Source organism: Loxodonta africana, chromosome 14, assembly GCF_030014295.1.
Source record: "Loxodonta africana isolate mLoxAfr1 chromosome 14, mLoxAfr1.hap2, whole genome shotgun sequence".
Taxonomy (NCBI): domain Eukaryota; kingdom Metazoa; phylum Chordata; class Mammalia; order Proboscidea; family Elephantidae; genus Loxodonta; species Loxodonta africana.
The window spans coordinates 71,480,754-71,498,320 of record NC_087355.1 but is presented as its reverse complement, the minus strand read 5'-3'; the positions used below and the strand labels follow the sequence as shown (position 1 = coordinate 71,498,320).

The window sequence follows — 17,567 nt, the reverse complement described above, 5'->3', positions numbered from 1 at the left end:
CTAATAGATGCTTAAGCATCTAAGATATCCCTCTATCTACATCTTGAATCTAGTGACTATCACAAGCATATTATAGCCATACCCTCTTCAAAAATTTTCTTGAATTAATCCTAGGACCATGGGAGATAGGCCGTGAAATTGGCATTTAAGGTCAAGTAGTCCAATCTCTATGTGATGTTGGAAACCCCTTTGACTGTCTAAACTGGGAGCTAGAAAACTAAATTCTAGGTCAATCTCCTTTCATTTTTACACATTTCAGACTCCTATAAAGTTCTACCATTCATGGAGCTGAAATATATTGTGTTTTAATCCCCACTGGTATTGAGTCTTAGGGTCATGGAGAATATGTCCAACCTCAAATGTATAAGTGAGTCCTATAAAAGATTTGGAGCCCTGGTCGCACTGTGGTTAAGAGCTCAGTGGCTAACCAAAACGTTGGCAGCCCGAATTCACCGGTTGCTCCTTGGAAACTCTGTGGGGCAGGTCTGCTCTGTCCTATAGGGTTGCTATCAACTCAGTGGCAAATGGTTTGGGGTTTTTTGTTTTGTTTTTTGGTTTTATAAATTTTTCCGATGTCTGCCATATTCTCTGATTCTTCTTTGTGCCATCCGAGGCATGTCTTTCCTACAGACATGATTTACATTTCAGAGTTGATACTGATATTCTTCTTATTGCAAGATCTCTTCTCAATGTGGAAGAGTTTGTCTATATATATCCTTCTTAAAGTACAAAATCCAGAACTGTATACAGGGCTTTACTTGGTACGCACAATATAAAGGCAGTAACTTTCAAAGTGTGGTCCATGGACATCTTGGGGGCCAGAGACCCTTTCAGGGGATCAAAACTATTTTCATAATTATACCCAATGCCATCTAGTCAATTCCAACTCATAGCAACCCCACAGGACAGAGTAGAACTGTCCCATTGGGTTTCCAACAGGGCTTTGAACAGGTTCCTTTCAGTTGGAACCCATCCTGAGAGTTTGCATTTCTAACAAGTTCCCTGTTAAGAATTTGCATTTCTAACAAGTTCCCAGGAAGTTATACATGAGAATAACCTGGGGATTTGTTGAAATGTAGATTCTGATTCAGTATATCTAGGGTTGAAATGCAAATTCTCATCAGGGAACTTTGAAGCCCTGGTTTCCAAGGCTGTAATCTTTACAGAAGCAGACTGCCACATCTTTCTCCTGCAGAGTGGCTGGTGGGTTCGAACCACTGACCTTTCAGTTAGCTATGGAGTACTTAAACACTGCACCACCAGGACTCCTTTTCATAATTATACTAAGACATGATTTAAGATCTTTCATTTTGTTGACATTTGTGCTGATAGGTAAAAACAATGGTGGCTCCAACTACTAATGGCTGAGCATGAATCAAGGCTGTTGTTGTAGTTTGGTCCTCTCAAGTCGATTCCAACTCATAGTGACCCCATGTGACAGAGTGAACTGACCCATAGGTTTCCTAGGCTATAATCTTTGTGGAAGCAGATTGCTGGGTCTTTCTCCCACAGAGCAGCCGGGTGGGTTCTAACTGCCAACCTTTCATGGCATCAAGCTCTACCAGGAGTCATTGTATTCTTTATTGCCACACACTCACGGGGAGGGGGAAGGTCAGTTTAATTTAAGAAAGCCCTTGACAAAGCAGTAAAAAATATTAATTTCCTTAAATTGCCACCCTTCAGTATATGTCTTTTGAATATTCTGTGTGAAGAAATGGAAAGGACACATAAAATACTTTTGCATACCAAGTTACCGTGGTCGTCTGCGAAAAAGCTTTCATATGATTGAGTTGTGAACTGAGCTAGCCATTTTTATTATGGAACATCATTTTTACTTGAATGAATAACTGACAGACAAATTGCTATTATTCAGACTTGGTTATTTGGAAGACTTTTTTCTTTTTTTTAAAAATGAATGAAGTGAACCTGTCGTTTCAAGGGAAACAACTGACAGAACATGTTGCTAGTGATAATACATGAATTTTCAAGAGAAAATTAGAATTTTGGAAAACTTATATTTCCCACCAGGAGCATGAATTCCCCAGTATTTGAAGACTTATTTGATGAGATCAGTGGTGATATCAATGACAGTGATTTTTTATATTGAATAATGAGATTGTCAACATTTAGAAAATCTGTATAACTCATTAAACCAGTATTTTCCAAATGATCAGTATATGATACTACAAATTCATGAATGATTGTAAAAGATTAATTTAAGGTGCACAAAGTCCCAATCTGGCAGCCTGCAGCTGCACACTGGTGAGACTGGCCTCCTGTATCAAGTGGATATAGCTTTCAGGCTTTGTCCAGCTGGCAGGTGGTGGTGGGGGCTGCTGCTGGGTCCACTGTTGCTCCTGTGGCTGGTGGAAGAGGCTAAGCGAATAACCCAGGGACCACCTACGTAAAATATGCTGTTTGCTCAACATCCGAACTGCATAACGTCCTATTTCATAGAATGTATCATGGATGTTAAGCGATTCATGACTGTACTTTAGTCAAAACAATAGATCGAATACAGACCCAAATATGAGAACCCAGTTGTCTTCTACTAAGCCAGAGAGTAAAGAGATTTGGAAAAATATAAAGCAATGCTACTTTTCTTACTATTTTTTTTATTTTGAAAAACAGTTACTTTCACCAAAATATGTTATTAAGTTATCATGTAATAGGTTTATCATTGTTATTTTAAATGAATTAAAATATTTTTAGAACTTTTTCAGTCAGCTTTAATTTCTAATGTGGTAAGTATGGATAGGTATAACCCATATAAACAATTTTTGAGGTCCTCAATAGTTATTGAGTGTAAAGAGGTCCTTTATACCAAGAAGTTTCAGAACCACTTATATGGGGTATTTCTATGACGGCACTAGATCCCTGCTCTGAATACTTTGACTCTCAGACATTTGAACACTTGATTTATGCTGTGGAAGGGAGATCAGCAACAATATACTGTTAAGTCACACTGACTCAAGTAAAAATTCCTATGTCTGAAGTTCCTTGCTCTGTATTTTATTGAAGAGGCATAAATAGTGATTCTACCACTTCTGTTCATTGTGCTCATTAGGAAATGTTGTCTCACAGAGTTGAAACATAATAAAGAATGGATTGGATGAGGTATGTCTTAGGATGTCAAAGCTTGAAGAAGCATTTGCCATCTTTGAAACCAAACAGAAAGATGTTTACCTGTGTTTTATTGACTATGAAAAGGCATTCAACTATATGGATCATAACAAATTATGGGTAACATTGCAAAGAACGGGAATTCCAGAATACTTAATTGTGCTCTCTGTACACAGACCAAAAGGCAGTTGTTCAAATAGAACAAGGGGATACTGCATGGTTTAAAGTCAGGAAAGATGTGCATCAGGGTTGTATCTTTCCACCATACTTATTCAATCTGTATGCTGAGCATATAATTCAAGAAGCTGGACTATATGAAGAAGAACAGGGTGTCAGGATTGGAGGAAGACTCATTAACAACCTGCAATACACAGATGACAAAACTTTGCTTGCTAAAAGTGAAGAGGACTTGAAGCACTTACTGATGAAGATCAAAGACTACAGCCTTCAGTATGGATTACACCTCAACATAAAGGAAATGAAAATCCTCCAAACTAGACCGATAAGCAGTATCATGATAAATGAAGAAAAGATTGAAGTTGTCAAGGATTTCATTTTATTTGGATCCACAATCAACACCCATGAAATAGCAGTCCAGAAATCAAAAGATGCATTGCATTGGGCAAATCTTCTGCAAAAGACCTCTTTAAAGAGTTAAAAAACAAAGATGTCATTTTAAGGACTAAGGTGAGCTTGACCCAAGCCATGATGTTTTCAATTGCCTCATATGCATATGAAAGCTGGACAACGGATAACAAAGACCGAAGAAGAATTGACATCTTTGAATTATGGTGTCGGCAAAGAATATAGAATAGAATATACCACGGACGACCAAAAGAACTAGCACATCTGTCTTGGAAGAAGTACAACCAGAATGCTCCTTAGAAGCAAGGATGGGGACACTTCGTCTCACATACTTCCGATATGTTTTTAAGACGGATGAGTCCCTGGAAAAGGACATCATGCTTGGTAAAGTAGAGGGTCAGCAAAAAAGAGGAAGACCCTCAATGGCACGGATTGAAACAGTGGCTGCAACAATGGGCTCAAGCATAACAAGGATTGTGGGGATGGCACAGGACCAGGCAGTGTTTTGTTCTGTTGCACATACGGTTGCTATGAATTGGAACCGACTCAAGGGCACCTGACAACAACAAACGAAACAGCTGAAATTTGAAATAAGAAAGCTGAAAATTAAATTAACTATCTAATGTGATTCAATTGGTTGGTGCCCTAACTTGTTTGTGAAACTGTGTCTCATGTCTCCTACCAAACCGAAAGCCAAACCCATTGCCGTTGAGTCAATTCTGACTCATAGAAACCCTATAGGGCAGAGCAGAACTGCCTCATAGGGTTTCCAAGGAGTAGCTGGTAGATTTGAACTGCCAACCTTTTGGTTAATAGCCAAGCTCTTAACTACTGCGCCACCAGGGCTCCCATGTCTCCGAAGCTGGTACTTTTTAATCTACATTTTATAAGTGGCTGTTGTTATTGCTGGGTGCCATCAAGTTGATTTTAACTCACAGTGACCCCATGTGACAAAGTAAAACTGCCCCATAGAGTTTTCTAGGATGTAATCTTTACAGGAGCAGATTGCCGGGTCTTTCTCCCAGAGATGCCGCTGGGTGGGTTCGAACCACCAACCTTTCTGCTAGCAGCAGAGTCCTTAACCCACAGTTACACCACTGACTCAGAAAAGAAGCAGGATTAATTGTGAAGATTTTGGTTATATGCATGGGCAGCGGTGTCACTGAGGAGGGGAACAGGGGGTATGGACCACATCGGGTGACCCTGTCAGAAGGGGTGACACCAAAATGACTGTCTATAAATTTTTCATGCAGTGTTTCAGCAGCAGAAATTTATTATTTTTTACAAAAATATCCCTGTAAAAATATACCTGTAGTTAGGTATAATATCAAAAGAATTTTTTGTATGCCCAGCTTACATGTATCACTTTACCTACAAGGCTAAAACTCTATGTTAATTTAGTTTTTAAACCTTATAATGTACTCCGGTCAGAGATATAACCACTATCCAATTAAAATGATGCTTCGAATCACATGGATTCGTCTGCCCACGCTACAAGCAAATGCATGCTGCCGTTTTTGTTCCTGCTAGTGTTTTTATACCCATTGATTTTGTTAAATTTTCTGGTGTTTTAGCTACAGTATTGTGCTAATTAGCATGCGGGGGGGGGCACCACCATGAGTTATCCTAGGTGACATCAACCCTAGTGACGCCACTGTCTGTGGGCACACAGAATACTTCAATCTATGAGAGTTTTTTTTTTTTTTTTTTATGAGAGTTAGTGTGGGGAACCCGAAGCAGGTCAAATAAAAAAGCATAGGATGAAGTGGTAGTTGATGCCTACCGAGAATAACTTAATAGAAAGCCAGGTACTGATGTTTTTTGGGTACTAACAACAGACACCATACTAGGCTCTCACCATATTTTAACATGTTCAATCATCATAAGGATTATGGAATTGGGATTTTCACCATTTTATTAACTAGGAAATGAACATTCAGAGAGGTGAAATAAACTTCCAGGATCACACAGGATTTGAATTTAAGGTCCCCTTATTCTTTTTTTTTTTTTATTCTGGGTCCTCTCTTTGAGAAACAAAATCACCTGGGTACAGTTCTCTCTGCATTTGAAAAACTCTTACCTCCAGCTTTAAATTGTCCTAACCTCTTCTCTATTCTCATGGGGGAAAACACTGATGACAATGCTATGTTATATTCACCCATTTTCTGGGAACACTTTACATTTACTCTACGGGCCATGAATTATAAGTACAAGGAAAGAGACAACAAATACATTTTTGTTTAATAAAGAAACCCAGTTTTATTAAATGTTCTCCTTGCTTGAACTATTAGCATAAAAAACCCATTGCCATTGAGTCGATTCTGACTCATAATGACCCTATAGGACATGGTAGAACTGCCCCATAGGGCTTCCAAGGAGCCGCTGCTGAATTCGAACTGCTGATCTTTTGGTTAGCAGCTGAACACTTAACCACTGCACCACCAGTAACAGTTAAATGCTACTAAGCAATACCTGGCAGGCTCTTGCATTAAATATAATAGTCGTGGAAGCTTAGAGCTGAAAGGTTAAGTGTTCCCATGAGGGAACAACCCACAATTTCCACCTTATTCCTAAATCAGTTTAATCCACTTTAAATATAAGAATGTTGTTGTTGGGTGCTACAGAGTCGATTTCAACTCACAGCAGCCCATGTGACAGAGTAGAACTGCCCCATAGGCTTTTCTAGGCTATAATCTTCACAGAGTTGCCAAGGAGCGCCTGGCAGATTCTGGCAGATTCGAACTGCCAGCCTCTTGGTTAGCAGCCCTAGCACTTAATCACTATGCCACCAGGGTTTCCTTGGAAACTCTATGGGGGCAGTTCTACTTTGTCCTGTAGGGTCTCTATGAGTCGGAATCGACTCGATGGCAGTGGGTTTGGTTTTTTTGGTTTTAATCCTCCCAGAAGCAGAACTCTTGGTCTTTCTCCTGTGAAGCCAGGGTGTGGGTTTGAACTGCCCATCTTTTCGTTAGTAGCCAAACACTTAACTGTTGCTCCACCAGGGAAAAAAGACTTTAAATACTGTATTTTTAATTATCATTTAGCATAAAAGTCTACTATAAAAATAAAAATCAGGAAGCTTGAGTGAGTCTGATTAAGTGGAATGAAATTGAGCTCTGAAATTTAAGTCAGTCCCTCCAGAGTTGAGCCACCTAAGGCAAGGTTCAAACAAAGGCTGAAGCCATGAAGGTTCGTTGGGGGAAATGAGTAAGTGGGTCTCCCTGGAGCGATGTGAAGTCATCAGGCCAAAGTAATACTTCCCAGGGGTGCAAAAGCTGTGTGTGTGTGGGAGGAGCACACATGTGTGGGAGGAGAGAGAGGTGGAAATTCGTGAAAGCAGGTACTTTGCAGGTCAGCCTCTGGGGACTGGGTTGGCGGACTACCTGGTATTGCAATAAAATTCTTGACCCCTAATCAAATCCCTTAGACACCACATCCTGAGCGACATGCTGCCGTTGCTCCCAGTTTCCTTAAAGTTTTCTGTTTGGACTTGTTCATTGTTGCCCAATATGTGTAATAAGGGGCAAGAACCCAGTTTTCAAGGCCTGGTCGAATCTGAAAGTAGTCATCACCTCAGAGAAACCTTGGAAAGGAAAGAGGAAAAAAAAAAAAAAAAAGTAAAGAAATCTGTTTTACCCTCTAATATTTCAGTGGAATCTCAAAAGACCAAGTCAGTTAAATGTGTAAACTCATTCTCATTTTTTCCTAAACAGTGCCACCTACTGTCCATTTTAAGTCATTACGGGGTTTGATGGCTAGCACTCTTAAGAAAGAAAAAAGGAAAAAAAAAAAGGAAAGAAAGTAACTGAGAACAACACTAACTCTTCCCAGCTTTGGGTCATTGGAAGAAAGACGAGGAAAGACCATCGAAGCCAAGTATTTTGAGTCATTCTCTTCGTAGAAGATTTGTGAAAGCCACTTCAGCCATTTCCTTAGAGATGGCTAAATGTTTTAGGCGCGTTGTTTCAAGTCCTCCAGAGCTCGATTTTTATTTTATTTTCAGTGTGCAGTGTTTGCATATTTTTACTTCAGGGGACTAGTTTGAGCACAAAAATGGAATTACTTTCTACTTTTTCAGCTCACCGAAAGCGGAAGTTTCAGTGTAATGGACGTTTTGACACTTGACTACAGCTCAGCTCTTCTGATTTGGCGGGAAGAAAGGGTTAACAAGTGGTAGACCAGTCGCCCATTATTTAGAGTTTCCGTTAACTTTGGGAGTTTTCAGGTATGCAAATACACACACACACACACACACACACACACACACCTCCCGCTATTCCTTCCCAGAGCCATCACTGGACCGAATGGCACCATTTGGCCTTAAAACAAATTATTAAACACGACAGGGAGTTTAGCGCGACGATGAGATCCTTGTAACTCAGACAGGAGTTCTGGGATTTCTAAAAAGCGTGGGCTCCCGGCTCTGCCTCTGAGGAAGAGGGAATGAAGTTGTGGCCAGCATGTGTGCACTGCCTTTCTCTGCACACGTTAGCAATCAAGTTAATTGAATTCATTGGAGTTTGGAACCGGCCTCCAGCTCAGCGAGGGCTTTGAATGGCCAATGTCTCCTTCTCCCTCTCCCCTCCCCTCCTCCCCCCACCCCCGCCGCCTCCCAGTGCCCTCCCCTCCCGGCTCCCCAGTGCGCACCTCCCTTCTCCACTCCCCTCACCCCACTCCCTCCTCCGCTCTATTAAAACACCCACCAGCTCACTTGTTAAGACCCCCTTAAGTTGGAGGAGGCAGAAAGGCAACAACAGCGGGGAAGGAGAAGTCAAGACGTCTGGAAAGAATTACCCAGTCCTGGCTGCGAGCAGCCCATTGAACCAGGGACTTGAACCAGCCCCAGCCAAAGACTTTCTCCCGATGCTGCCTGGGTTCTGCTGAGTCTTCACCCGGCTTTTTGTGATATTGGAAGAAAAGACTTTCCGATATCGGGGGAGGGGTACTGGAGAGAAAGGAAGGAGAAAGAAAGAAAAAAAGCCAGAAAGAAAAAAGGCTGAAGTGCAACGGAAATAGTAAAGAAAATCACAGTGAAATTTCCCTGAAAAGTGGGGAGAACCAAACATTTAGGGTTCCCCCATCCTTTTTAAATGTTGTTTTTAATTTTTTTATTCTTTTTGGCCGGTCGTCTCAAATTCATCTGATCTCTTATTACCTCAATTTTGGAAACTGCTCGCCACCTACCCTCCGGGACCACACAGATAGATTGAGGACGACTTTATGACCAAAAGCTGAACAAGGTACGTTACCCTGGCGCGCTTTGGTGAACGATGAGGGTCCTCAAATAGGCCAGGGAGAGGGAAGAAATTATATATGGGATTAAAAAAAAAATTGTTTTCCGTAGAAAAAGTTCGAAGTCTGAAGGTTTCCAACAGACTGAAAACCAGGGGATAGTTCAGCTCACTGTCAGGCTTAGCAGCACATCCCTTCCTGTCTGTCGAACTATCCCCATCCCAGCAGCGCTCCCCAGAAACCCTATGTGTCTGGGCACACAGGTATCCTCCCTGGCTAAGGACGGCACGTCCGGGATGTACTTTTCCATCGGCATCCTCCGGAGCTGCAGAGAGTTAGGAAACAAGAATTTCCACTATGTAAGGAAAACGGGTTTTTAAGGAAAATGCATTCCGCCCAGCCGCCCCTTCCCCTCTCTTCTCACCCTTTCCCTTCTTTTTCCCACACGCTGTACGGAGACGACAACTCTGGCACAGCCCAGCGCGTTGCACTTTTAAGTGGGAAGTCCGTTGGAATGCAAAGGGTTAAGCGATCCCGGCTCCCAACTCTGATGAACTGAGACCCTAGAGAAGGAGGGCCTTTGCCACCTCCCCGCCGCTACCGGCCGCGCTCAACCACTCCCCCCTCTTCTCCGGGCCTCCCTAGTTTGCACCCCCACTCCCATTAAAATGTCAGGCTGGGTCTCCTGGCTCCGGCGGCTCCGGAAGCCTGACTCGGGCCGGGGGTCCCTGACGCTGGCAATGGCACGGGTCCGCGGAGCAGGAGGAAGGCGCGCGTCCCACCTCTCAGCGCCCGATGGGCAGGCGTGCGTGGGGACCGCGCGCCCAGCGCGCACGCAGCTGCAGCATCCCGGCAGCCAAATCAGACGTGGCACCGAGCACGCCGGCGCTGCTTTCTGCAGCTGCAGCGCGGGGCACTGCCGCGTGGGGGTTCGGGGGTGCCGCCCCAGCGCCCAGCGCGGGGACGGGGCGGGGGGCCGCGGGAACTGAGTGGAGGTGGGCGGTGAGCCAGAGGCTGGGTTGGGATGAATAATCAACACCTTGGGCGGAATTCGTCACGCGGGTTCCCGCCCAGCGGGAACCAGGGCTCCGAAATGGGTCCCTGTGAACAAGAGGGCGGGTCTGAAAGGAGGGTCTGTGTGAGGGCGTGAACCGGGAGGCGAGGGAGTCTTTTGCCTCTGGCCAAGGAAACACTGCCGAGGGGAAACGGCGCTGAAAGGATAATTAAGGCTAGAAAGAGGGGCTGAGGACGTAGAGGCGGTGCTTGGGGAGGAGGGCTTACAAGACCTGGGTCCTATTACACAGCCAAAGGTGCTAGCTTCCCCCAGCGCCTCTCCCTCCAGCCTCCAAACGTCCGGCCTGAGTATTTGGACTCGCGGACATCGCGCGCCTCTGAGGCGAGCCAGCTGCGACAGGCCCCGCCCTGTCCAGCTCCCCACCTTTGGGACGGACGCAGCCGAATGTGTCTCACGAGCAGTTGCCCAGAAATGCTACACTCTTCAAACCCACGTGGCTGGGCTGGGATTGCCTTTGACGTCACACCCAGGGGGGAGATGTGATGCAATAGATCGGGAAGCCCTGATTGGCCATAAAGGGCTTCCCCGAGCTGGAGGCCAGAGTCTATATAGACTTTCAGCTCAGCTTCAGAGGGAAGTGAGGGAATGTGTAGTCGGGCTTTCAGGAAGAAGAGAAGAGGCTGACAAGAGGCAGAACCACTTCACTGCCCATTGTAGGTTTCGAGGCTTGTTCTCATTGCATATGATAATGTACCTTTGGGGGTGTTAAACTGGATTGTAATTTTTTAAAGGTTAATCCATATTCAAATGTATGCAGATGAAGCCAGATTTAAAATTAAACAATATTTTTATATAGAATGGAAATCCTGGTGGCGTAGTGGTTAAGTGCTAAGGCTGCTAACCAAAGGGTCAGCAGTTTGAATCCGCCAGGCGCTCCTTGGAAACTCTATGGGGCAGTTCTACTCTGTCTTGTAGGGTCGCTGAGTCGCAATCGACTCGAAGGCACTGGGTTTGGTTTTATATAGAATGGGCTAGAACAGTTTTTATCAAACTGTTTGGAAACCCTGGTGGAGTAGTGGTTAAGTGCTGTAGCTGCTAACCAAAGGGTCGGCAGTTTGAATCCGCCAGGCGCTCCTTGGAAACTCTATGGGGGCAGTTCTACTCTGTTCTATAGGGTCGCTATGAGTCCGAATCGAATCAACGGCACTGGGTTTGGTTTTTTTTTTTTTTTAATCAACTGTTTACAAATACAGTTTTAAAAGTTACAGGAGAACTGGGTTGAAAAAAGCTCTTAAATTCTACACTTTTTCTCATTTTATTCCAGTGTGTACAAGTTGACATATTTATTAGTTTTCACTACAATTTTCTAGAGGCTTAACAAGCTTATAGGAAGAGATACGGTTTCTCCAACAGCCATCAGACTCTTCCAAAGGTTTTCCTAGTTTTATTTTTTCACTTTTTTTTTTTACATTTTCAGTGATGGTTTAACGCTTTAAGAATTGCAAAGTGTCTGTTGTAGTATGTATATAATGTGTGTGTTGCCAATGGTTGGACCAACAAACAATTCAGTATCCTAGATGGACGTTTCAAGATTAAAACTTTGTAACTAGAATATCTTCCGTTCTCTTTTTCTTATTAATGTATTACTTGAATTGGAAGTATGTAGAAAAATGTATTGTAAATATATCGACAAATGTATGTCACCTGAATTTCTTGTATTGTAGCTGGAATTGAATCTTTACCAAAGAAAGGTGTGCAACTTATAAAAAAATCCAAGGACTTAACAGTGATGAGCAATAATTTTGAATGTCACTCTCCACAAACCAGAGGTGATGTTTAGTCAGCTACCTTCCTGGAAAACAGGAGTTGTGCAACAAATGAATAAGAAACTGTTACTAGAAAGTAAGTTAGCTTGGAGCCAATCATTTTTCTTAGGTCTATGGAATATCACCTCACAACACTGAATCTTATAAATACTTTTTCACACATGATTTTTCTTATCAGCTAAAATTTTTTAAAACAAAATTCTCAATTTTTAAACACAAGCTTTATGCTTTCACACATTCGTTTATTATCTATTATTGCCGTTGTGGGGGAAAAATTTTTGTCTAGGGATCAAGGTGGAGATCCCCTTTGGCAAAGTTATATTTATACTATGACATTTTTAATCTAAGAACAAGTAGTTTTGTTCCATTTTTAGTCTCCTGGCTTTTGCATTAAGTGGGAGTGATGAGCTAATGTAATAGGAGAACTGAGCATGGACCCCAGTGTCTCTTTCTGAATTCTCCCTTTTATCCCAGCATACCCAGGCTGTGGTCTTCTAAGAAGCTGCAAGGACAGAGCCTGTGGCAGCTGGTATGACAGCTGAGTTGGGGACAGTTCCCTGTAGAAAACTCATTTCCATCACTCCAACTTGGCTTTAACCCTTTCCCCTTTAGCAGCAATCTCTATAGAAAATGTACAATGGCACTGCATATAACTTCAAATTAATTAAGCTTTGAATGCCATCTATTTGGAATTTGTATATATAGAGTTGTCAGTTGCTATCCAGTCTGTCCTGACTCATGGCAACCCCATGTGTGCAGAGTACAACTACTCCATTGGGTTTTCAAGTCAGTGACCTTTCTGGGTGGTTCGAACTGCCAACCTTTTGGGTAGTAGTCCAGTGCGTAACCATTTGCACCACCCAGAGACAACATATGTAACTGTATATATAACTACATATATATGTCCCCATTGCCCCATGTCAATTTCAACTCACAGCAACCTATAGACAGAGTAGAACTGCCCCTTAGGGTTTCTACGGAGCCGCTGGCGGATTCAGTCTGCCGACCTTTTGGTTAGCAGCTAACCTCTTAACCAGTGCACCGCCAGGACTTTGTTTTATATATATATATATGTGTGTGTGTGTGTGTGTGTGTGTGTGTATACGGAAACCCTGGTGGCATAGTGGTTAAGTGCTATGGCTGCTAACCAAAGGGTGGGCAGTTTCAATCTGCCAGGCACTCCTTGGAAACCCTATGGGACAGTTCTACCCTGTCCTATAGGGTTGCTATGAGTTGGAATCGACTCGAAAGCACTGGGTGTTTGTATATGTATATACATATATATCTTTGTCCACAATCTAGAAAAAATGTTACTTATGTATGAATCAATTAGATAATCAGTATCATAATGTTAAATATTTTATTAAATCAATAAATTTAAATTAAATAAATGCTTATTAATGAATGCCTCTTAAGTGCATACATCCGTACTACAGATTCTTCAAAAGTGAACAAGATGTAGTTCACATCTTCATGGAATTCATCATACAAAAAGTGTACTCAAAGGAGTCTTTAAATAACCATTCTGCGAGTCGAAATTTCATCTGGCTCATTGGAAAAATAACTTAATAGCTACTGTTTATTACATGCTTAATGTGTGATACACAATTTACATATATTGTATTTATTCCTAACTTGCAACTAAAATTGTATAACTAAACCTTGCCTCAGAAAGGTTAAACAACTTACTCAAAGTTACAGTGTTAGTAAGGGGTGAGAATGGAATTTACTCTTAAGTCTCCTTGAATGTGATGCGACTGAACTGGACTATGTCGTATCTCTGTTAGCCAAGTTTTATGGGAGTTCAGACTGAGAAATCACATATGATTAAGGTTTTGACCTATAGAGATAGTGCTCAAGAGACAATGTAGGTACATATAGGACTAAGATTCCATGCCAAATCATTTTGTAATTTTTCACTCTGTGAACTAAGTTTAGGATGGTGAAGTTCAGGAATCAGTAGGGCAGCTGGGAAAATTGACACCCTAGGAATAATTGATTAATACTGATGGTGCAAAGGAAGAGAAACCAGAAACCTGAAGCTCTGGGTCCAGACACAGCTGGAGTCCAATTCTAACCCTGCAACGTTGGCTCCAGGGTCTCTGCTAGGATAACTTCAGTGGAAATGGAGAGAAAAAGACAAACTTCAAAGCCAGACAGGGAGTAGAGGTCAGAAGTCAAAGAGGCTAGGGGAGGGGGCCTTTAAGCCTTCCTGCTCTGTGTCCCATAGGGTAATATGCTGTAATGTGAAGACTTCTGGGGGATTTCATTTGGGTACTTCTGCCTCTTATTTCTGGTTGGGAACAGAGTGGCAGAGGAAGTAGGCATAAGGGATGTGTATCAATGCAAACGAGGTCATGAAAATCTACTTTGATTTGAAGCCAGTGGTTTCCAAACTTCAGTGCATATTAGGATCACCTGGAGCGATTAAAAAAAAAAAAAAAAAAAAGCCTGGTATCCTAGTTGAACCCCATACCAACAAACTGAGAGTGGTGTCGGAGTCACAAATCAGTAGTTTTGAAAGATCCGCAGATAATCCCAGTGCACAGCAAAGCCTGGGAACCACCAACTTTAACCTTTTGCTCATCATACCTTCCTACTCTATTATCAGCAAGCATGTGGCTAATCCATTGCTGTTGAGTTCATTCCAACTCATAGCAACCCGTGTGTAACAGAGTAGAACTTCTTTATAGGGTTTCCTTGGCTCTAATCTTAGTGTAAACAGATTGCCAGGCCTTTCTTCCACAGCAGATGGCTACCAGCTGAAAATGTCTTATTACAAAGGAGCAGGTTTCCATACTCCTTATGCTATATGGGAAGCCCTGGTGGCACAGTGGTTAAGAGCTATGGCTGCTAACCGAAATGTCAGGAGTTCAAATCCAGCAGGCACTCCTTGGTAACCCTATGGGGCAGTTCTACTGTGTCCTGTAGGGTTGCTATGAGTCGGAATCGACTTGACAGCAATGCGTTTGATTTTTGGTTTTTATGCTACATGCCTACATTAGTGTTCCCAGTTCTAATCCTGCATATGATTTGAGGCCTATTCCCTCCCTCTTCCTATATCACATGAGTTAAGGGCTAAGGAAAACCTGTTTTCCAGAACCAGTTCTGCTATTTATTAGGTGCGATTTGGACAATGTATTCATTACATAAACATTTCAGTAGAGAGTCAGTGAAAACGAGGAAGACCCTCAACAAGATGGACTGAAACAGTGGCCGCAACAGCAGGCGCAAGCATGACAACGATTGTGAGGCTGGCGCAGGACCGGGCAGTGTTTCGTTCTGTAGTCCATAGGGTCGCTGTGAGTCGGAAGCAACTCCATGACAGCTAACAACAACAAAAACAAACGTCTCTTGTCATCCTTTGTCCAGTATCTGTTTGAGTATTGGCTATAAGGTAAAAAGGCCCTGACTTGGCCTTCTGTAGATTTTAGAATTGAAAGGGGAAAAGAGACAAATGTATTTCATAACTTCAGTTATTCTTCTTTGTGTTAAGATACTGAAGACATTAATAATAAAAAATAATAGTGACAGCAATAATAATCATAGTAGTAACTGACGAGTGAGTACATACTATATTTCAAGTGCAGGGCTATACATACATTTTCCTTACTGGCTATAGTAACCCTGCAAGGAGGGCATTATTCCCTTTTTGCCAGTGAGGAAATGATACTCAAAGAGTGGATACAGACAAGAGTTTCCTCTCTACTTTCATCATCCTTCTCCAGGCAGCTCTGATGAAGAGTGTGGAATTGGTGCATGTAACACGTCCTGCTTACAGACTCTCAGCTGTGAGTGGTAGCAAGACCAAAATGGATAACACTCTCAGTTCCAGCCCTAAAACTTTGAAGGTCAGAAGTACGAAGTGAATTGTCCGAGGACATACATACAGCTCATTCACATGGCCCTCAGGTGGTTTGTCTGTCAGATAGCTAATACGAGGCAGGGCCTGAGTTTGAATGAATTTCTTCAGATTCCCATACCTACTGTTGTTTCCATCATGCCACGGTTATCACTTCCTAACTAATGAACACGGTTTCAAAAGGGAGCAGGGTTAGGCTGGTCAGGTAGTTACTGGCAGAGAGCTAACATTATTGAACTCCGACTGATAACAGTACTATTTCTTTAGATCTTTTACATGAGTTCCCTCTTTTAATCTCATAATCTTTTTTGTGAAGTCAATGTGATTAGCTCCATTTTATAGATGAAAAAAGTGAAGATCACAGGTATTATGTAATTTGTTCAAGGTTACCCAGCCATTAAAGGAAGAACCGTGATTGTATCCTAACTGAGAGCGGTTCCAGAAGCCAAATTCTTCCGGTCTCCAGGAGGCCCACAATGAGGTCGAATACATAGTAGATAGCAGAGGTAGGGTTTGAATTTGGACTCTCTGGGTGCCACAGATGGTTAAGTGCACAACTACTAACCAAAAGGCTAGTAGTTCTAATCCACCCAGAGGCATCTAGGAAGAAAAGCCTGGTGATCTACTTCCAAAAGGTCACAGCCATTGAAAACCTTATGGTGCACAATTCTACTCTGACATTCATGAATCGGAATCCATTCAATGGTAACTGGTTTGGTTTTTGTTTTTTGTTTTCTTTGGTCATATCTGACTTCAGAGCCTTTGAAAATCTTATTAACAGCACACCACATAATTTCTCCCATTAAGTAGATGAGACTTATACACGAATACACTATAACAGATGATCCCGCCAGTTTAACTCCTGAATTCATCAGATTGCAACTCAAAATTGACTAGAAATTCTTGTGGGGGCCATATTCCTTCTCAGTTTTTGTTATTCAAGAGTTTTCCTACCTTGAGACTGCTGGGCAAGAAATTATGAAGCTAGTTAAAAAGAACGAAAGAAAAAAATGCTGGATGAGGGGTCCTCTGAAGGGTCCAGTGGACCCTTCGAATATAATCACTGTTCCTGGGTCAAAGATAGGAGAGCAGTCTATGTCCTCTCAGCCTGCACTGATTGAGTCCAAATGGGCTTACTCACTTACTCACAAGGTGTTTACTGAGTATGGACTCCGTGCCAAGCCCTTTTTTTGGCACAGAGATACAGCAGTTAATTGAGTCAGACAAGTCCCCGTGGTCATGGAGCACATATAAAGTGCTACTTAGAAAATAAAGCAGAGCAAGGGAAGAGAGGGTGACAGGGAGTAAAGAGAGGGCAGGGTTGAGGAGTTACTTTAGAAGGGAGTGGTCAGCTAAGGGATCATTCGATCTTATCTCTGCAGACTTTCCAAGAGGCTGACTAATCTGAATTCCCTTCCATTTCCCCCAGAGCCCAAACCGAAGGGCCACTTTATGAAAGCGATGGGAATTCAGTTCGCACCACTGCACTAGCATAGGGAGACACACTGTCATTCTTCCTTCACCCAACCCTTTGCCCTGTGGCTAATACAAGGTCAAGGGGGAGGAAAAGGCTCTAGTGCCCAATGACCCATAGAAGCCCTCTTGGAGTGTATGAGCTATGAGTGAGACTTTATATCTGCTCCTCGGAAATAAAAACGATGCTTCCCTTTTTGACATGAGGGTTCAAATCTATTCAGCAAATATTTGCTGGGAGTATCCTAACCAACTAGCATTATGCTACTGTGTGGATTCTATTCCTGGCTTTGTGACTTTGGACAAGTTACTTAAACACTCAGAGTCTTAGTTTCTTTATCATATGAATACCTCACTTGTAACATGAGATTAATAATATATTTACCACTTAAAGTCCTTAGGATTAAATAAGATTTTATGCTATTTAACAAAGCAAATCAAAGCAAATAAA

General features: G+C 42.4%; 1 protein-coding gene across 1 annotated transcript in view; it reads left to right on the top strand.

Annotated features, from left to right (window-relative positions):
* Positions 1 to 8,385: 8,385 nt before the first annotated feature.
* Positions 8,386 to 17,567, top strand: part of HAS2 (hyaluronan synthase 2) — a 28,946-nt gene continuing 19,764 nt past the window's right edge. The window contains exon 1 of the mRNA XM_003408169.4: positions 8,386 to 8,948. The gene's annotated coding sequence lies outside the window, so the exon portion shown is untranslated. The remainder of the gene's footprint in view (positions 8,949 to 17,567) is intronic.